Source organism: Sciurus carolinensis, chromosome 10, assembly GCF_902686445.1.
Source record: "Sciurus carolinensis chromosome 10, mSciCar1.2, whole genome shotgun sequence".
In the NCBI taxonomy this organism is placed as follows: Eukaryota; Metazoa; Chordata; class Mammalia; order Rodentia; family Sciuridae; genus Sciurus; species Sciurus carolinensis.
In genome coordinates, this window is record NC_062222.1 from 93,752,094 (window position 1) to 93,775,685 (window position 23,592).

General features: G+C 32.8%; 1 non-coding gene across 1 annotated transcript; it reads right to left on the bottom strand.

Annotated features, from left to right (window-relative positions):
* Positions 1–10,399: 10,399 nt before the first annotated feature.
* Trnam-cau (transfer RNA methionine (anticodon CAU)) lies at positions 10,400–10,464 on the bottom strand. Its single transcript has one exon. It is a non-coding gene; the product is annotated as a tRNA-Met (tRNA).
* Between the last annotated feature and the right edge of the window lie 13,128 nt (positions 10,465–23,592).

Genomic DNA, 23,592 nt, shown 5'->3' on the forward strand with positions numbered 1-23,592 from the left:
TAGTAATAGATAAAATTGAGCCTGGGAGAAATTATGAAAAATATCATAAACTTTACAATATCAAACTAACAAAGAAAGAAAAAAAAATCACAGTGAGAGAGGAACTTAGCATATGGCTTCTAAATTTAAAATTCTGAAATGATATTCAGCTTCATAAATATTTATTAGCCATGAATTTAGATTTACCTTGTTGTGGAAGACAATCATTGAATATATGTGATTTATATATCTTGAAAAATCAGTTCTTGAATTCACTCATCCTGCATAGCTTATAAAATTGGTTGAAAACAAGATTCGTGCACCACAAAAAAGCCATATTTGCCATGTTTCAGTGAAGAAATGCCATATGTCATTCACTAACTGAATATTTTGTTCAATATGTCAGGCAAACAAATCCAAAATCAACAAGCAACAGACCTTTTTTTAATTATTCAAAACACATAATAGTTCTACTCATGGGTGGAAGCAGTAATAACCCGAAGAAAACAACTACTCACTATAAAAAGATATTGTAGTTTTTAGTCCAGTAATTTTGCTTTAAAAAATCCTCATACTATAATTTTGCAGATTAGTTTTTAAAGATTGCATACAGCTTGGAGTTTTAACAAATATGCTTAAGTATAATCATGAAAAGACAGTTACTTGCTACTAAAAAAATGTTTTGCCGGTCAGCATATCTCTGAAATGTTTTTAAAGCAATTTTGTTTACATTTGAGAAAGTATCCAAAAAAAAAAAAAAAAAAAAAAAAAAGGAGAGAGAGAAAGAAAGAAAAAGTGCAAGAAGTTTCCTTCCTCTCGCTGTGATGGAGCAACTTGCAGTGAGTGATTGTTTCTGCCAAGATAAGTAGAAATGCCATAAAAATTAATTTAGAGAAAAGGTTTGGTTCAAAGGTATCAAAAAGGTGACAATGCAATCAACACTTTGGGAACAGGAAACTTGCAAAAAGGGAGACACAAGAACAAAAGAGGCAGACCATCTGTGAAAGGAAGAAGGTTAATGATCAAGGATAAAGTAAGTTAAAAACAGAAGTTTGGGGGAGAGTTATGATTCTGAACAGACATGAGTGGGAGGTCAGGAGGTCAAGGAAAAGGAATCATAGTGAGAATCCCATTGCCAGTTGTAACACCTGAAGAAAATAGGGCAAAAAGAGAGGTGCCTGGAGCCTGGCAAGGATACAAATCTATCCTGTCAGGCAGCGATTGACAGGATGTAGGCAATTCACTCTAATTCAGTCACAGGAAAGAGATTAGAGAATCCTCTCCAGGAATGACAACGTCATGAAGGGTCTTCCTAAAAATCAATCTAAATTACCAACCATTCCAAGAAAGAAAGCTGAAAAAAAAAAAAAAAAAAAAATGGAAACAATCATAGGTACCATTGATATCATGGATATTGGCTATTAAATAGACATTTTGAGATTATTATGATAAAAATTTCAGGAGAATATGTGACAAATTGCAAATGATTATACTTAAAATGTTGAGTGAAATAAAAATACTTGATTAATTTGAATACCTGGGATCGACCAAATGTGATGTTAAAATCACAGTGCTACATCCAGCCTAGTCAGTCCTAGACTTCTTATAGCAACTTCAAGTTTAAAGGTCTCCCCAAACTATTTTCTCTGGAAAATGAGTTTCAATGACTGTAGAACTAGGGAAAATGCTATGAGTCTCCAAAATATGATGCTTCGATTTTATGATGGTGAAAATCCGTTAACATTCTAAAAAACACACTCGATCTTTTGATTTTTTAAAAATTTTCTGGACTAATGATATGTGGTACAAATTCCCTAGTGGTATTGTACAGTAGCATGCAGGTATAGCTCCAAGTCAACCACACAATCACAAGGATAAATAACCGATTTTCTATAGTGTACTGTGTGGCTAAGCTTTGATGTTCCTCAGGTTAAGTTAATTAAATGAATTTTTGACTCTTGACACTTTTAAACTCTGATGAGTTTATTGTGCTGCAGCATCACTGTAAATGAAGAACATTTGTAGTCACATCTCCTAGTCCCTATTGGAGTCTAACTTTCATAAAATGTCCTTTAGCAAATAATCAGTCTGAATCTCTCCCCTACTGTAATAGTCTACACTTCTATTCTGATAGTCTTGATCAAAGTCTTCCTTTACTTTTAAAGTTCATGGTGAAAAATTTTCCTTTGCCAATAGCAAAATGCATCACATTTGTTATAAGAAATGTAAGTTCCACATGGATCACTTACACACATAGAAGGAAAAAACCTAAAGAAAATATTAGGAAACTAAATACAGGATCTGTTAGGTGAATAATACTTGAAGTCAGCTTGCCCTTCTTCCAGAAATGAAAGTTGATTGGTGTCAATTTACCACATTCATAGAATAAAGAAGAAAAAGCATTTGTTTTAATTAATATCCATACATGAAAACAAAATTCTATGTAAGAATGAAAAGGAATGCATTAATATGATAAAGAACTGGGGGGTGAGGATCACATTTCCTCTCGTTTGCATGACAAAAGCTGAGGAAAGGGTTCAAGAACAAATGGCAGGTTGTGGTATGGAAACCAGTAGGAATGGGGGAAAGGATACAGTGAAGCAGCTCTGCCAAGGGTACAATTTTGAGATGCATACAGCAAAGAGCAATTGAAGCAAAATTCAACTGGCAAACTGGAGTGGTTCAAAACACATTCTTCAAGGGGAAGGAGTATTTAAATAGCATGGTGATTCAGTGAGAAGTTAAAGACTATTTCCTTAGAGTGTTAATTTATTGGCATTTCCAATACTGCCAAGAGACTGGCCAGCATGACTTTCAGAAAGAAACAAAACAAAACAAAAACCCAAAACAACCAAACTCCCAATTAATGATATGGATATTTGATACTATAATTCTTATGAACTACCAAGAGAAAGTAAGAATTGTGGGGTAGGGCACAATGTTTGCTAGTTTGTTAAAATGGTTACTAATAAACAGCTCCCTTTTCCTGCCACACACAAGAAAACCACCACCACCAACAACAACAACAATAACAACCACAAAAAAAAAAAAAAAACACTAAAATTTTTCTTCAATATCAGGAGAAAGACATCTGCATTATTGACATTTTATTCAACACCAAACTAAATGTCTGAATCTTTGGAATTAAACAAAAATAGAATAAAATGCAAAGTATTCTGGAATTGGTCAAGTAAATACAACTTTACTTGTAGATATCATGATTACTTGATTGGAAATCTTCAAAAGTCTATGTATTTTAAATATTTTAACTTAATTAGGTTGCAGAATATAATGTCAATATTCAAAAATTAGTCCTTCATAGAGACAAGCACAAAATAATTTTGGTGATATTATTTGAAATAATTTAAAAATATTTATACAAAGATTATATATTATATATATATGTATATATTTATATTGGTATTGCAAATTGAACCCAAGGGCCTTTTATTACTGAGTCACATCACCAGCCCTTTACCAGGGCCTCCCTAAATTGCTGAGATTAGTCTTATTCTCCTGCCTTAGTCTCCTGAGTCACTAGGATTATTGATTTTCACCCCCAAGCCCAGTTATCAAGATTATATTTCTTAAAAAGACATAAAAGATATCTACAAGGACAACTACAAGGTATTCCAAAAGAATTTAAAAGCTAAATAAATAAAATGAAGTCACGATTTTGGGTTTCAAATGCTGTAAAATGTTAATTATCTTCAAAGTGATCTTTAGAGTAAGTGCAATCTCAAACAAAACCCAAGCAGCTTGTCTGTAGGTGGTTGTAGAGAGTGGTAAGCTTATTCTGCAGTTTTTGTGGAAGTGCAATGGGCTAAAAATAGTCAGAGAATGTTGAAGAAGCACACGGTTGGATGATTTACACTAACAGAATTACTTTGTATAAGTTACATAATTAACAGAATGTATTTTTGTCTAATGAAAAAAAGTCTAAGGAAAAAAAAAATCCAGATATGAACCTATGCATATATGACAATTGTTTTATGACAAATATGCTTCTCAGTGAATTTTAGAAAAATAGTGTTTTTATAAATGATGCTAGTTTAACCAAATATTTATGGAAGAAATTTCTATTATCATCCAAAAATTTCCATATGATAGAAATATCATATGTTCAATATGGTAGACATTACCTATACAGGGTTTTATTGATTGTGGTAATAAAAATGAATTTTTAACTCAAATAAATTTTGTCTTAAATAAGTGTATATATCTGAAACTGCAATATCATGCACCATTGTTTAACCTTGAACCATAAATATGTTTATATTAAGTAGATAGCATACATAAATGAAGAAGGAGAAAATAAAGGTGCTAAATACAACACAGGAGAATACCTTAATGTACTTGAGTAGGCAAAAATCTTTTTACACAGAACAAAATAATATCAGTCATAGAGAAAACAATGATGAATTAGAATGTAATTAACTTAAGATGTTATGTTTATTACAAGACACTAATGTGAAAATATAAATGAGAGCCACAAAAATGATTTCTAAAATGTATACCTAACAAACATTGATAATACAGAAAATATTTAAAAATCTTCATGTCAATATGAAAAAGAAAGAAAATCAAATAAAAATGGGGAAGAGATTGGATACTTTATATTTCAAAATGTTGATACTGAAGTTCCCAATAAACGTGTGCCATTTCCTTTAACTTCTTTCAGTATCAGGAAAACACAAAAATTGCACTATTGACTACCATATATATACCAGGTGGTTAAAATTTTAAGAAAGCTTTTGTCACTGTTGGTAGTGATACAGCACAAATGGAATATTTATATTCTTCAGATGGAAGTTTAAATTGCACAAATCACCTTAGAATTCTTTTTTTTTTTTTTTTTTTCTATTAAACCTTTTCTTTTACACTCTGCGTGCTTTGGTAGTTTCAATCTTAAATTTGTGTAACCAAACTTTGTAGATGCAGGTAACAAAACACTTGCTTTAGAATGTTTACAATTTGATCATATTTCTATTAGTTTCAATTTGGATGCAAATGAAATAGCCATTCATGGTAAAAAGGGAAAAAAAAAGTTTGTTCTTGATATACAATGAATACCATACAGAAATTAGAAAAAATATTACTACCTTCAATTATCTATATGAAACTTACAAAGTAACATTAAACAATTGAAATCATACATAAAATAGAAAAAAATGTAGGATTTATTTTACTGGTGGCTTAAGAATACATAAACTAATTCATTGTGATAAGGGCAAGAGAGTATTTACTGATACATGGAATACTAAGAGGGAGCACAAGAGGGACATTTTGAGGGTTGACAATATTCAAGTGTTTTTATCAGAGTTGTGGTTCCATTGATGAGTTTTCTTTATAAAAATTTACTGGATTTTTCACTTATAATTAGAATAAAGTAAAATAATATTCAACTTTACTTAGAAGCAAAAAGCAACCTGCAAACAAAAGAGTAAAAGTATATGAAAAATGAAGAACTTGGTATTTTAAGATGAGTGAAGCAATACAGTTAATAAGTAACTTTTCTTTGACCATGTCCTCTTAAAATGGTGACCTCTTGCGTTTCAGCATTTGGCCAGTTGGTCTTTCAATGATGCCTTTTGAATTTATGGTTGTTTGAAAGTAAGGTTAAATTTTCTTGTGTAATTATAGAAAGCATGATAGAGATGGTATACCTGCTTTGGAACTTAAGTTATTTTTTTAGTTAAACTTCACAAGATAGAATGAGGATCCATTGAAGAGCATAGTACAAATAGCTCAAATGTTCAATGAAACTGACTAAGAGTATATTAGAAGCTAATATTTATGAGACATTTCTAATAGCAAAGAGAGTTTAGGAAAGTCAAGTGGAACACATCTCTTTTCTGATTCTTATGTACCTAAGGGAAGTGAGCATTTCTGAAACTCAAAATCTCCATTCAGTGTTTCATATTAGGCTGGATAATATCAAATTGTCTCCAGAATCAAGTGTGAAATGATTCTATGTTTAAAGTGTCATTCCAGACATGCATAATATCACATCATGTGACAAATGATGTACTGCAAAACTCTTTTTTTTTTCTTGATTAGAGATCTATTTAAATCTTACCAATTAAAATCAATATTTCCTTTTCACTAATTATGCATGCACTGTTTATTTCACTATCTCCGAGTAATTATATTGTTCTTTTATGTGGTATATACTATCCTATAATAGAATATAATAATAGACATACATAAATAAATAAATTGCCACTGCAAAGAACTCACAAGCACTGATGTTTTAATGGAAAATGGAGAATGCTATAGGAAAAGGGGCATTTTAATCATTTGGGAAAAAGGACATGGAGTACAGGAGGATTTTTGAGAGAAAGATAAAGATTTGTTACTGCAAACAATTGGGAAGTGATTGAGCAAGATTTAGCAGGAGATTAACCTGGTCAGATTTGCATTTTTTGTATTTCTTACTCTGCTAACTAAGAAGACAAATTGAAATCAATGAGAAAAGCACTAGGAAACCACTTATAATGCAATTGAAATGGAAGAAGTATGAAATAGTCTGAACCCAAGGAATGATGGAAGTAATGTGTTAAGTGAACAAGTTCATAAAATATTTCTTTATGTGGTTATTTTGGTCAACTGAATCCCAAATAAGCTTGTCCTTCAGCTGACTTTCCTCTGCACAAAACGGAGTTGGATTAATGTGTTCAGTTTTCTCCAATCTCTAGCAAGAGATGTGGTTTTGCAATGATTGCCTTAGACAAATTATGATTTTCCCTGAAAGGAAAGAAAATCTCATCTTTGATCTCATCTGTGCCTGATACCTGAGCAACACTGAGTTTCTCTACCTGCAGAAATGGAGATCAGGGAAGGATGGCTGTTGGATAAATCACAGTATGTGCTACTTCACTCTAAAAATAACTGAGGTGATGTTTTAAAAATTATAATCCTATATCAAAGATACGTTTATCTCAAAGTTTGCACCAAATTTAACCATTTCTCACTTAGCATCAAACTGTTCATAGCTTCACTACTTCGAGTGAATTTAATACCATACACACAGCTTAGATGCCTTTTATGAATTTATTACTGTTTAATGTTTCCCAAGTTTTAAATTTTGTTTAAATTTATTTTTAACTAAATTCTTTTTAATTAGTTGTAATTAGTTATACATGACAGTAGAGTGCATTTAGACACATTGTACACAAATGGAACACAATTTCTCCTTCCTCTGGCTGAACATGGTGCAGTCACACTGGTAGTGTAATCATACATGTATGTAGGGTAATAATGCCCATCTCATTCCACTGTCCTTCCCATTCCCATACCTTCTCCCCTCCCCTCACTCCCCTCTGCACAATCCAAAATCCCTTCATTCCCCTCCACCCAACCCATTATGGATCAGCATTCACTTATCAGAGAAAACATTTGGGCTTTGGTTTTTGGGGGTTGTTTCCCCTGTATTAGACTTCACTTTGATCAAAGCTGTTCTCTAGATATTGGAAAACTATATGCCCATTTTTATTTAAAACAATTTTTGTATTCTTTATATCAGATTTTTTATTTCCAGAATTCCTGAATTATTAAGCAAACAAATTTTTATGCTTTACATCAGATAACATATGTCTATAAACTTAGAACTCGTGATATATCAGAATTGAAATGTTTCAATGGTTTTTTTTTTCTTCTTCTTCTTCTTCTTTTTTTTTTTTTTGTACCAGCAATGGAACCCAGGAGCACTTAACCACTAAGCCATGTTTCCAGCCGTTTTTATATTTTTGAGACAGGTACTCCCTAAGTTGCTTAGGGGCATGCTAAATTTCTGAGACTGACTTAGAACTCAGGATCCTCCTGCCTCAGCCCTCCTGAACTGCTGGGATTACAGGTATGTGCCACCACACACAGCCTGTTTCTTCTTGTTCTTAATGGCAGTAGATCACCTTATAGATCCGTGCACATTCATTCATATTTATGCACTTGGATTTTGTTGATTTTCCTTGATAGACATCATAGTTGGAAAAAATTCCCACTCCACCAGGCTGAGAAACTTTTACCTAATGGGAAGTGTATATGTTAGGACACTATCACATATAATACCAAAGAGTTTCATACAATTTAAGCCACTCTGAGAACACCTTGTATTTAATCTTTGACTTTCCTACCTCAAATATTTCTTCTCATAATATGTTAATTACAAAAATGAACTCTCTCCATCCTCATTTTCTTGTAATTTACTTTGAAAGTAGTTCCTCAATAATATCAGCACTATACTCTGATCATAAGTTTCAAAATTTGTAGAATATTATGGAGGCAGATAATTGGTTGTCGGATTATTAAGTGATAAAAATTATATTCATCACTGAGTTATATGTGCTCATGACTGTAGCAAGATTGCCATATAGTGTATACAATTTTCTATTGCTCTTATGAATTAACAGTGTAAATTTTAAGTATGAGACTAGATAATTACACATATAATTGTGTATTCAGAATATTGAGATTGTGTAAACAAAAATATTTTTAAAAAGGAGAAGCTGAGTTATTCTTTAAAAATACATTCAGACAAAAATTGTTAACATAAATTTAAGACTGTTTTATAGCTTACATGTGATTACCTAATATCTGTACAGAAAATGCTTATAAACATGTAAATAATTATTAAATTTTTAAATAATTATTTAAATGTTTAAATAATTATTAAATTTTTAAACAATAAATATTAAATTTTTAAACAATAAAAGTATGGAATATAAGTCCTGGGAAAGTAACAAAGGAAAAAGATATTGTATTTTATTTTAAAAATATACTTTAAAAATTATATATATATATATATATAAATTCCAACTGATATATATATTATAGTGAAATAAAAGTCAATACAAAGGTAAAAGTCAAATGAAGGGTTTGAAACCAGCAAATTAAAAAAAAAAACTTGCTGCATTTTTTGTCTGATTTCATTATTCACTGCCTTGCTGCTTTATAAATATTTTAAACTCTGCCTACATGGTTTTCACTAGGCTCATTCCCTGGTATTCTGACAGGTCCTCATGGCTGGAGAGAGTGGCCATTCTGTCAGACTCTGGTTTTAATTGATGTCATGTTATGAATCACAGTTATTCCTATTCTTCCAAAAAGATACGTGAGGTTATGACTTAAATCAGATACTTAATAATTCATCCCGATAGTCCTTTCAATACATGCTCTTTTCATTACTCTCATTCTATCCTATTTAATTTCCTTAATAATTATCAGATCTTGACAACCATGGGTCAATCAATAGATTATAATATAGACTATGAATATTTGTATGTAAAAAAAGAAACCCTCGAGATTATCAGAGTGTATCTATTTATTTTAATCTGCATTCCGAGACTCAATGGTTTCATTACGTATCATTAAAGATGTTCTTAGATACAACCTAGGGAAAAACTGATGCTGTTTGACTACAAAAAAATGATTATTCTTAGTCTAATAAATTATAACTTACTGAAAAAGGCATATGATCACTTATTACATATACTCATAATTACACAGCACGGGAATATTTTAGGCACTTAAACTATCGTGTTTTTAAACAATTACAGATGTTGTTAGCATTTTCAAACTTTCAAGCCGCTCACTGTCTCCTTTCTGCAATCCTCATAGTAGGACTCACAACATATGAAACTTTAGAGGACAGTGAAATCCCCTCACTCCTGCTATATCAATAACTAATTTTTTTTTTTCATTTTCTTGCCCCTGCTGACTCTGACTTGAATGTGTCCCACCCTGTGCTCAGTGTACTTAATTAGTTCAACATTCATTTTGCACATATTTTAATATTTGTATAAAGAAATGCTTCCTGTTGTAATTTTAGTAAGCTGTCACATTATAATCATAGTGAATGCATAAATAGTTCTCTTTGATATTTTCTAAGAATAAATATGGGCAAAGGGAAAATCTATCTTTATTTATTCTCATCAGATCATCCATTTTCACAACCAAATGATCATCAATTTCTCTGAGAAAAAGTGGAATTCTCATGTTTTGTTTTTTATACCTGATTTAAATAATAGCTTTCATGATTTTTTTTTCTTTTAGGTATTGTAATAATGCAACTAAGGCTTTGAGAAAATCTGCCTACCTAGAATAATTTGTCAAAATCAAAACAAGAAAACAAAAAATACTCCAACATATCTGCTTCATCACTCTACTTAAAATCTGTACACCCTTAAAAAAAGCAGTTTTGCTATCTGTACCTGTTTTTAATATATCCTTAGTGAGTGACATTAGAAATAATATATATTTAAAAATGCTCCATTAAGTGAATTTAGTAGTTTCATCAGTAAATACCACATTTAAGCCTGAACTTAGTTCTAGTTGAAAATTGCAGCTATTCCCTTCATTGTATTCTTGAAATATCATTGCATTTAATTTACAAGAAGTTTTTTTTTTTTTTTTTTTTTTTTTGCGGTGCTGGGGATTGAACCCAGGGCCTCGTGCTTATGAAGCAAGCACTCTACCAACTGAGCTATCTACCCAGCCCTACAAGGAGTTTTGATTTAGTCCATGCAAACATTTGAATAACTAGTTTATTGGCATGCTAATTAACAAAAAAGTCTTGTTTGTCCATGCTTCTAGTAAAATGCCATTCAAAGAAAATGGAGATAAATACAAACAAACATAATATTTCTGTACTTCTAGCATTGTGAATAAAAGATAAAGAATGATCACTTTTGATAATTTGAGAAAATACATGAGCAGTGCAAGTGGGAAAAGGAATATTATAACTGAACAAAGAAAACTAAGCCCTCCAGGGTCATAATATATTCTTCTTAAGTTTTTTTTTTCACTTCATATATAATATGTTACATTGTGACAACTAGCACAGCATTATAAACTTATGTCAAAAAGAAATGATTCAGAGCTTTTGAGGAGTCCCTTGGGAAAACTTTTATAGGATTCTTTTGTAATTTTCTAGCACATTAGAATCGTAGAAAACATTGTTTAAAATAGTGTCTGAAGGATGAACAGAAGGTGGGCTTGCAAGTTTATATACGTAACGTTTGGGATTAGGAGGGAAGAGGTATGAATGTGTGTGAAGAAAGAACTTTCTAGGCTGAGGGATCAACATAGGAAAGAGGGTATTATACAAGTCCTGTTGGAAAAAAGAAAGGTACATCTGTTATAATGTAGAGATGCATCTTCATAATCTTACCATAAATCCCACAGAGATAGAAGATAAAGGACTGGGGAGATAGCTCAGCTGGTAGAGTGTTTGCCTCGTAAACACAAGACCCCGAGCTCAATCCCCAGTACCACAAAAAAAAAAAAAAAATTAAAAAATTAAAAAAAGATAAAGACATTAGTTTGGGGAGTGACTTGCTCAAATTCAGCACAAAAATACATTACTGAAGTTAAATAAATGATAGCTACAATTAAACCTGGATTTGGGGGTGCTAATGTAAATAAATTGCAAAGACTACCTCTGCATTGGACTTCCCAGGATATCTTAGATGTTTTCATTGTTAACTTCTGTAACAATTCCTAGAATACTTAAAAGTCTCACATTTATACAAATACTATCACAACAGAATTTTAAAACAAGGTATAAACCTCTTTTATCCAATAAGTACATAAAAAAGTTAAAAGGAGTTTTTCCCTTTCCTTGAATATGCAGCTGCTCATTCTCTCCCCTCCTGAGGCATTGTTTCTTATTTGTGCCTCTTCCTGGATTAGGTTTAACTGGAGAGGTCTATGGTTGGGCACCACCAGGATGATCCCAATCATCTCCACTTCTTGATTTTTCATGCCTGCATACAAAGTCACTCACTGAGTGGAGGCTAGCCTTATTTTTCACTTTTAAAGAAAATTATATAGCATAAGTGGTGAGATACAAGTTCTGAGATTCATTTATGAATTGATTATGGTTGTAGCCCTGAGGATCTCATTTTCTCTTAAATTGCTCACCCTGGCAAAATCTAGGTGCCAAGTTATGATTCAGATCTTTAAAGAACAAAAGGCAAGTGACAGAGACCAGAAAACAACTGTAGGACTGAATTTATAGAAATAGACCCTCTCAGTCAGTCCTTCACATGGAACTACAGACCCAGGTGAGACTGAACACTCCCATATGGAAAGCCTTCAGCCATAGGCACCCAGAGAAGTTGTGCCCAGACTTCTAACCCACATCCATTGTGAAATAATGTTTGTTAGTTTATGACACAAAGTCTTTTTAATACCACTAAGTAACTTTTTAGATGCAGAAATGGAAAACAAATACAGATTTTATATCAAGAGTGTGTTGCCATCCTAACTGAAATTGAAATAGGATGTGTCTTTGGAACTTATTAGTACACATGAAAGCAGTGTAAGTTAAGACCAAGTACATTGAAAAACCTCTATGAAAAGCCTCATGGTCTCTGTTAGGGTGGTCAGTGAGGAATTACAGGAGAATAAGGAAGATCTGAGCTGTTAGAGGAAGAATATCATTGCTATGTATGGGAACAGTTCAGCAGAACTCTTGCATGCAGGAAATAGGTAAAATGGAAAATTTGCCTAACAGTGAAATCTACTTGAGAGTTTTCCCTGAAAAATGTTAGTGGCACTGCCTAAATTATTCTTGTTGCATCTAGAAGCATGTTTGGTGAGAGAGACATTGAGGGATGTACTGTTGAAAGAAAGGAACCAAGACTTGATACTTTTAAAAATTCTCAGTTTCTACAGGTGACAGATGATTCTGAATATAACAAATTGTTTCCAAACAAGTTACAAATCCAGAGCAATCTTTGAAAAGCATGGTATAAAGATGAGACGATGGTATGGCTAGAAAGCTCTTTGTTAAAAATCTCAGATCATAAATAGTTCTTCAGTGCACTGAGACACACACAAAAAAGCCCTTTATAAAGAGCCCAAGGGTGTACTTAATGGATCTCTCAGTTTAACAATATTGTTTCAAAGATGCTTAAGGGTACTGACCTCTGCTAACTTGGAAGAAGCAAAGCATAGAGAATCGTGGATGTGGGTTTCTCTAATGAGGTGAACTCCAGCAAGATTCCCAAAATACCTAAGACAATTTAAAGGATTTCTATGAGGAGAAACACTTCCAGCTTGAACTGAATTGTACAGCTAGAATTTGAAAGGAAATGGGATTGCTGGATGCCCAGTATTCCACCAGAGGTGAAAAAGCTACCCAGGAGTACACATGTGCCATTTTTCAATGAGAAAAAAATGCAAATGAGAAATAAGGAAGGAAGTTGAACAAATTCCATAGAGAATAGCTCCTAGGTTGAAGGAGAATTCAGTTTTAATCAGTGATCATCTAACATTTATCAAGCTGGATTTCAAAAATATGATGAATGAATGTTCATTGTGTGCCTTCTGCCTGCGTTCCCTATTTTGAAGAGGAACATGACTGGTGATGATCTGGAGTCTTTTACCATGTGGTATGTGCATTGTCTCTTTTGTTCATATATCTATGGAAAGAACACCTGAACAACGACATCAAAGAGGCTGCATTTTACCTAGAACTGATTTATATGACCAGATTAGGGAGCACTAAACTCAAGTTGTAATGGGATCTGTCTATTGTGGGATGGAAGTAATGACTGGGAAAGGCATTGAAAGGCAGAAAATGAATCATGGTATTTAGCCTCTGGTCTTGTTTTCAATGATTCCTATTTCTTGGTAGTTACACCCTGTGTATTTCTCTTCTGCATTATCCTATGGTTTCTCCATGTGGCTGGTAGAATATGACAGGTGTGATGGTATGTCATTTTTGAAATTATAGCATAAAAGTCATTTTGATTTCATTTTTCTTTTTTTCATTTTCAGATTATGTGTTCACTGGGAACACACCTATCATATAAGTGACCCTAAAGTAAATCCACAAGGTAAGGAACCATAAACTGTTGTTAACAGCCACATAAGTGACCCTGGAAGAGGTTCCTTAAGACCCAGGTAAGGCTTCGGATGACTGCAGTCTTGCTTACAGCTTATGAGAGATTTAGGTCAGAAATGATTAGTTGACTTAATCACAGGGATTTCCAACTTCAGAAACTGTGTGAGATAATAAACATTTGTGGCTAATAAATTAATAAGTTTTAGAGTAACTTAATATATAGCAATAGATAACTATTACAGATGCCAATATGACCAGTAATGGGAGAGGCAGAGCAGTAAAATTGTCTCAATGTGCTGTATAAACTGTACTTACATATTCAACCTCCTTACCTTTCCTTCTTTGTCACTCTCCCTCTCTCTCTTTTCCCTCCCTCATATCTTCATGTCTTTCTTCCTTCCTCTGCCTTCTTTCTATCATTCCTTCCCCCTGTCTCATTCCCTCCTTTCCTTCTTCTTTCCCTTTCTCCCTCCCTTACTTCCTTCCCTTTCTTCTCTCCACCCCTCATTCTTTTCTTATTTTTATTTTTTAAAAACATTTTTGGACTTTTTTCACATGCCAGAGCAAGAAATTGAAAAAAATATCACAAATGTTTTAAGCTGCTTAGATTCAGTAGTGGGGCACAAATAGGTTATTCTCATCCTAGTAAAGGAAATAAACAGAAAAGTACATAGAGTAATAAATAATATGAATTTAACTAGTAGTAAATAACATGAATCACATAATACTTAATTAAATAATATGAATTTAATTTTTAAGTTATAAAATCAACATGATGTGAAATATTTTTGTCATGGGACACCTAGAGAGGAAATTTTAGGCAATTCAGAAATACTCATTTTAGAAAAATAACAAATTAAGCCATACCTGAATAATGCAAGGAGGGCAGATTTAACAACATTGGGAAACAGCACTCTAGGCAGAGAAATCAGCGTGTGCAATATCTATGATTGTAACTGTCTAGATTTTGTCTGTGCCTTCCTTCTACACACATTATTAGGGCAGGAATGAAAATATGGCTTAGCCTAAATGACTTGGAATCTGTCTTCTCTTGGGTAAGAAAGCACATTGCCTCATTTGTTCCTTGCAGTCTTCCTGAATCATGGCACCTTCATGCTCAGAAAAAGTCAGCCTTGTGGAAAGGCAGTCCATAAAATACTGAAAAGTAGAAGAGAAATTTTGATGGTATTATACTTGAGGCCTGCTTAATAGGGAACCTTCTGTTTTATGATATTCAATTGCATTATTTTATAAGATTTTTTTGTGGCATTTTTCTGTACTATGATAAAAGCCTCTATATTTAATTCATCTTTGTTTTTTTTTCCACTTCTAATAATTCATTACATTAACACAATTAGATATTGGATTATATATGACTAATATATATATTAGTATGTGTGTGTATATATATAGATATACACACAGAATATTGACAGAATATCGAAGAAAATTTTAAAATGACTAAATAGGTGAAATAAAGAAAACAGTTTAAGTATGTTCAAAATGTAAATGAAGGTAATTGGCTTATTCTAATTATTTCGTCCAATAATGTTTAACTCAGGAGGCTGAGGTGAAAGATTGCAGGTTCAAAGTTAACCTCAGCAACTTAGCTAGGACCTAAGCAACTTAGTGAGTCCCTGTCTCAAAATAGAAAATAATAAGGGCTGACAATGTGGCTTAGTGATTTAGCCCCTCTGTGTTCAATCCCTGGTACAAAAACAAACAAAATTGGCAGGAAAGGATGTGGATGATTATGATCTAATCCTTAAAGAAAAAGGATTTTAAGCACTATAAAAGATAGAATCTAAAGTTATACACAAAACCTCTGTCAAGCCCAGAGATATATATACACACAGTAATGGAGAAAAATATTGAAAAGAAATACAAAGAAATATTTATTAAGAAAACCCACAGAATCAAAGATTCTGACTAATTTCTATGGGACATATACTATACACTTTTTCAATTAGCTTTTATTATTTTTAATCAGAAAAATTCAATATTATACACTGAGAATAATCCATTCATTAAACCTAGTATGAGGTTAATTTATTAATTATGCAATTTAATTGCAATTAAAATAGATGTCTTCTTAATGGTAATAAGTAGGATCTTTACTAAGTCTCTTGAAGTAAAAGTAAAATAATTTTGTTAATTCCAACACTTACAAAAGAATTGTTTCATATTACAACCAGGTCTTTAATTCAATAATTTAATTAGTTTGAGCAGGCCGTGGTAGCTCACACCTGTAATCCCAGGACTTTAGGGCCTGAGGCAGGAGGATCACACAAGTTCAAGGGAGACTCTGTCAACTTAGCTAAACCTTTTCTCAAAATTAAAAATAAAAAGGGCTAGGGCAGGGTCCTGTGGCACACTCACATAGTCCCAGCAACTCAGGAGGCTGAGGCAGAAGGATAGCAAGTTCCAGGTCAGCTTCTGCATCTTAGTGAGGCCCTTAGTGAGCAATTTAGCAAGACATTGTCTCAAAAAAAAAAAAAAAAAAAAAAAAAACCACAAGAGCTGAGGATGTATCTCAATTTGAGTAGAGTGCCTGTAGGTTCAATTCCCCGTATAGGAAAAGAAAAATGTGATCACTTTGTATTTCATCATGAAAAAGTAAATACGGTCAGACTTATATAACTGTATTCAACAATGAAACAAGAGGAAAATGGAGACAGAAAAGGGAAGAGGTATTTTCAAGGTGTAGTAAACAAAAAAATATAAATCATAACTGGTGTCTTGGAGGACATCTGTAAGCCCAGTGACTCCAGAGATTGATGCAGAAGTATTGTAACTTTGAATCCAGCCTTATCAACTTAATGAGATTCTATCTCAAACTAAAAAATTAAAATTAAAAGGGCTCAGCTGTAAAGCAACCCTGGGTTCAATCTCCAGTACTGCAAAACATTAAACCATAAGATTTTAACAAAATGAATCAGCACATTTCTGAATATTATGTGTATGTTTAGACTTTTCATCATTTTGGTTAATATTAAACTATGAGTATTAATGATTTAATTGTCTGAAAATTCCTTCTGGGAAGTTTTTGTCCCAGTTTTCCAAAATGAATTGGAAATATAAATTTATAATTCTATGTAGTTTTGCAAATTTCATGGCTATAAAAGTTACTATATCAGAAGCTTAAAATTAAAAAGATGAAAAAAGCAAAGTTGAAATATTAAAATGTTCATTAAGAAAAGTACAAAGACTTTTAAAAATATCTGTAACATTTACATTTCTGTAGGACCCCAAAACAGAGTGATTTAGTGGAACATCATGAATTTAAAGTTGCTGCCTCCTTTAAATAAACTTTCTATGTTGCTCCCTTTACTCTCTTTGTTCATGTAAGATTTCACCTCATCTGAGGAATACACATGCACACTCTAAAACAGCATTTGTAAAGAAAAGTAACAACCATAAAGTTGTTTTTACCACATGAAATGAAAAATGTGTATGTAATGCAAAATCATTCAGAGATCAAGAATGACAGAAATAAAATGCAAACAAAATTTAATTTTAGATAAATTCAGTATTTTGATCAATATTTTATTTTATAAATTCATACATTTTCAGAACATTGAGATTATCTCATTGGAGCATCGTTTCTACCACAATTAGGTTTGAGGTTGTACAATCTGAAAGATGGTAAAGCTCCAAAGTCTGACCTGCTTACACTGAACCTCTTCCAAAAACTTTTGCTGCTCTAGACCCCACTACAGCTGGTAGCCTTCTAGTTCATCCAGTAAAAAGGTTGGGGAAATATTCCCATGATAGGAAAACATTGCTCTAGAACCCAATCTGGCAACCAAACTTCCTTCTTAAATGAATGATAAGTAATGCATTAATTTGTTTCATACTTTAAAGGGGGTGTCGAACATGCCCTACATCACCAAACCCCTAAAAACTTCAACAATATGACATTAACTCTGAACATTCTGCACGTTTATCTCTTACCTTTTCAAACACATGTGTCTTACTAAAACTTCTGGTATAGTAGCCAATTCTTGTTCTCTGGTCTCATTAATAAATCAGTGAGATGCTCTATGGATTGCCTGGTCCCTTTGGATGTTTTATTACATTTTCCTACACTAAGACTTTAAATTCATTCCATTGTCTATCATGTGTCAATGTGAATTTCTTCTTTTCTCCCATTCTGCAAGGAATGGAAAAGATTGCATTTGCCAGTTCAATTTCAACATATCATATGTCTTAAAATAGGTTAAACTACTCTGAAAAAGTTACCATTTCCCATACAGTAATTGCAAGTAGGACCACTGCTTGTTTAAATTTTAAGTAGTCCATGTCATATGCCATAATTCATTTAGTTTATAGCAGCTAGATTGAGGAATAAAAGTAACGGGGTCACCCATTCTGGATTCTTTAAATTTTTGAAAATAACACTGATATTTGTTATTTCCCACAAGTTGTAATATTGCTTCTGTTTTACTGTCTTAAGTTTAATGTGATAATGGTCAAGATAAGAGGCTTTGTTGTGGCCTTCCTTGCTAAGGTACATCTTTTTCAATAGGCAGGGAATTAATGTAGAGTCATATCAAGTTCCAGGTTTGCCTATTATTGCTTATGTACAGTGATTGAGGAAATGGCAAGAAGTTGTATCTGTAGATACACTGAATTCACTATGACCTGGAATTGGCCTTTGATTCATTAAATATCAGGCTCCTACATATTTATGAGTAAATATGACTCCAACGGGAGATCCAATGACACTGTGAATCTAGGTAGAACTTTCATGTATTTCACATAATTATCTAAATCAAATAATTCCTAAGATCTGGCTGTTCTCTTAATACCAATTCATAGTTCTCGAGTAAATTTCCATGGATTCCTTTGTGGGATTTGATAAAGGTAATGACTTCTGCATCGAGTCAACATAGTGTTTCAGGATCCTTTATAGATAGAATTTGATCTCTTCTTCAGTTAAAAAGGTTCTACATGGGAGAAATTATTCAAATATAAAAACAGAGCAAAAGTAGTTTTCCTCAGGGGTCCTCAGCTTCCTGAGCATCCAATTTTCTTTTTATTTTTTTCAAAGTTTTATTGAGGTATAATTAACAAACAAAATGGTATATTTTCAAGGTATACAGGTTGATGATTTGATGTGTATGTATAAATTGTAAGATAATTATCACAATCTACCTAATTACAATGACCATCACACATACTGGATTTGTTTAGATTGTATAAGGTAAACAAAACCTTTGTGGGGCATCCATTTATCTTACCTCTGGAGATTGTCATTTCTTTTAACTCTGTACATGGTGGCCCCTGCTGGCTATACTTGGATTTTTCTGCTTGTTCTAATATTTGCACCTTCTTTGATTCTGGTAAATAAGTGCCACCACCTAGTCTCTGTCATCTATGGTCTAACCATACCCTTGCTATCACAAAATTTTATTTTATGACATCACATTATAATGTCAGTCATGGCCTGAAAAAAGTAGTCACAACAGAGTTTTTCAATGAGTCTGATGTCCCACCACTGTTGCATTTCATATTTTAATAAATGCAAGTTTCTCTAGTCTCTCTTTTACATCTGAGTCTTCTGGTAGTTCCCCTGACCTTACAAATTATATATTTGTGGGAATGCTCATCTCTCTGAGTCTTTTGATTACTTTCTCCATGCTCTTCTACAGCATTTCTGATATTTTTTCTTTACTCCTTGCTAACATTCATTTTATGAGTTTGAAAACACTATTCCCAGGGTGTTTCTAAGACATCAAAACCTGTTTCATGGAATAATGATCTCATAATAGACTCTCTTTTTTACAACCTTTCAACCCCTTCCTTTTTGACATTGTACCTTCATGCTCTAGCTCCATATATAATTTCCCATTTACTACCAGTGTTTATTAACAAGAGTCTGTAGCTTTCTCACAGAACTGAGAATACAGCTTCTCTTAGCAGTTCCAGCACACATAGAGAAGTTCAAGTATTTGGATGTGTTACTCTTCTATTTTCTGGAGTTGAGGACATTACCAGGAGGAGAAGTAGAAGTAGGTGCCAGGAGGTCAACAAATATTTTCTTGTAGCACTCCTTTGCATAAATTTTAAGCGCTCTCTTTTAAGAAGGAAGAGTGAATTATATCTTGAGTTTTCCATGTTCCTAGGGATGTTTTGAGTTTAAGGTTCTCTGTTGAATCTTCCCAGATGTCTCCATTCTAAATCTAAAAGTTTTATTCCTTCCTTATTAGATCCTTATCTCACTGAGATCTCTCATTGTTAATAATGCTGAATTCTCTAATGTTTTGTTACATTTGTATTTTTATTCTGAGCCTAGTCTTCCTCCCTGAAGCAGACTGAGTTTCCTTAAGGCTGCCAAAGAGATCCTTGGGCTTCGCTGTTTTCCTTGAGTTGTTGGTAATCTTCCCAATACTCCCCATTTTTCTCTCTTCATTGCACAGCAACAGTCACCATAGCTAACTTTCCTTATAGGAAAATTTTCCCTCAAGGATATGAAGAACTAATAATATTGAGATACCCAGTACATTCCCTCACGCTAGTTTAACAATTGCTAGGTCTTACTCTCCCTCCTCCTACCAAGAAGACAGGGTCCTCATTGCAAGATAGCCAGCAACTGACATTCAAACTCATTTTAGATTTTGTTTCTTGGCACCCCTTCTAGACCAAATAGCTTTGATTAGTTTCTCTAGACTCAGCATGAAAATTCAGGACAGGTAGTTCGGTGAAGAGTGTTCTTGGAAAACCTTTGTGTAGAAAATGAGGTAGGCAGGAGGAAGTAGAAAGGATAAGCTGAACCGTGATGAAGTTGTGACTGATGCTGCAGTCAGTCCTAGCCTGAAAGTTCCTTTGGAATTGTCTAAAACTGAGATAAGGGTTGAGTTTTTGTTTGCTTCCTTTAGCCAAGTGTTTGGAACAGCCTTTTCATGGGAGGAAGCATAAATTGAAAGAGGGCAGCTTTCAGTAATTTGAAGGGGAAGAAAATTTTCTGTCAGATGTTATAAGACACTGGATGAATTTGTTGCATAATGAAACTGATTATAACCACAATTATCTTACTCCATTTAAAGGAATTTGAGAAATAAAGGGAAAGTTTAAATTCTTAGCAAAGTTACAATAAAATTAATCAGAGAAGTGAAAAACTTTTTTATCTCAATCATTATAGAGGAATTAATTAAGATGATTAAACATCTATCCTTTGAAACAGAGTAAAATAGATGATCTCAGAGTTGTGTTTATGAATACTTAAGTTATTTTTATGAAAAATTTGTGATAAAGAAGAGCCACCAATACAGTAGGGAAAAGAAGAGTTGGGAAGGAAATTACTGATCCAATTAATACTACATTTTTTTTGTAAAATGGTTAAATATGTGGCATATATATATAACAATTGAGAATTAAGAAATATATCTCAGAAAATGTAAAACATGCCTAAACATGGTGATATTTCAATTCATTGGAAAAGCATGGATTTGAAAAAATTTGTGCTGACATATTGATTACTCATAGTGGAAGAAAATGAACATATGTACTTATTTATAACATAAAATAAAATCTAAGTGTATGAAATAGTAAGTACAATATTAAAAGGAAATATAAAAAGTAACTTTAATTATTTCAAAAAAATTTGGACATAACATTTGAAGAAGTTGTCTTAAGATATGGAACCAGAGTCTCTCATGTTAAAAGTATCCATACATAACTTCATAAAGTATAAAAAAATCTTTCCCATGTCTAAATACATACTAAACAAAATCGAAAGATACAATAACATTGGAAATGGCTAATGTGCAATGCAAATTATAGGCAAAAGAATTATTCTCTATAATATACAAAACTGAACATATATTTTGAGATAAATTAAGAAAAATAAATTGTAAAGGTTATTTTTAGTTCACAGAAGTTCAAGTTTAAAAGACATACTCAAATTCACAGTCATTAGAAAAATGCATTTATTTTCTCTTTTGGTCTTTCCCTTTAACATCTTTTAACTGTATGAAACTGATGATTTCATTTCTCACTCCTTTTGTCTTAACTTTGACCTTCAATCCCTTAATAAAACCTGACATTGGAAATTCTTCTACCAACAGCCATGCCACTCCATCTGCATTTCTGTAGGAACACGCAACAAATGTCCTGCTACCTTGCAGCATTTGTTTACTTGTCTGTCTTCTTTGTTAGTCCTGAAATGTTTATTATTTTTAATATTTTCTTATTTGTATATAGCACACCATCTAGCAATTGATAGATACTCAACAATATTTTGAACACGAGTGAAGGGAAGATAAAAACCTTTAACTTATTAAATGTGTACCTTTGAACTATCCATTCTTCTTTTTAGTCAATGTGCTACATATTTCATATGCCTTTATAGAATAAACAAAGAATAGCATTTTAAAATCAGAATTATTAAGGATAAGATCTGTATTGTATTGACTGTATTGACATCAAATTCATTTTTTCCTCTTTTATTCCTTAAGTGTTCTTATTTACAGCTTGCAGAATAATAAAATGAAGTTCTGTGATATTGAATACTTGGCATAGTGCCAATCATGTATCACAGAGAGGAAGTAAACTACTTCCTCACAGCCATGCAGTTTATTTCAACTAGAACAGTCTTTAAATTTTAATCTACTATGACATGCAAAATGCGGTCAATACAGTAAATGCATTTTGTTTGAAAGACAAATGGTTAGAAAATTATAAGAAGAACTATGAATTAACCAAATTTAACATTAATATAATATGGGTTAGTTTGGCTACAAAATAAAAATGTTTAACAATCAAAAAAAATGGCTTATTTTTGATACAGATGGACCACCTCTGACATTTCCATGTGAAACAAGAACTAAGGAAGATTCTCTAACCTGCATCATTAAAAGGAAAATGATAAAGGTAATTCTCTATTTCTATTTTTTTTTTACACCACTGGAGACTGAACCCATGACACTCTGCTACTAAGATACATCTCTAGACCATTTTCTCTTTTCTTTTTATATTTTATTTTGAGACAAGATCTTGCTAAATTGCTGACACTGGCCTTGAACTTGCATTCTTTCTGCCTTGACCTCCCTGGTAGCTGTGATTATAGGTATGTGCTACCATGACAGGTTTTTCTCTGTTTCAAAAAGACACATTCAAATAATTATTTAAGTATTTGTATGCATGTGCATGTAATATAAAGTATAGCAAATATGTGCACACACACTTACACATAGAGGTACACATACTTGTGAGTACACAAAATGACCCTATTCATAGATCCAAAGCATTGTAGATTTATCTGAAACAGTTTACTTGTATTAAACTCAAATAGCTCTCCCTCCAAAACCCAATCTCTTGAACTTTATCAATTCTTCAATTCCAACTATATAGCAAAATAAATGTTCTCATTACCCAGTTCACTTCTAGATAGAAAATAAACTTGAATTTCTTTGGAATTTTCTTTCCAAGGAACATTAAATATGCTTTCCAGTAGATTTGAAACTAAGAGGCAGCCCACCCCTGCTGATCCATCTCTGTTCCCTGCATGCAAACACTGTGCCCTGAGGTTCCCCACCTACCAACACGGCAACCACCTTCTTAGGACACCCTTGCTTCCATCTTGGGTTACCTCTGCAGCCACCACTACCATCTTTAGTTGGGGTAGCTTCCATCTTGGGACACTTGCCAGAGACTAGAAGTCCATTATCAATGTACCTACAGGTTAGCCACTGCTACTGCCACCAACTAGGGACATGGCAGCTTCCATCTAGAGATAACAGCCTGAACCTAAAAGAACATCA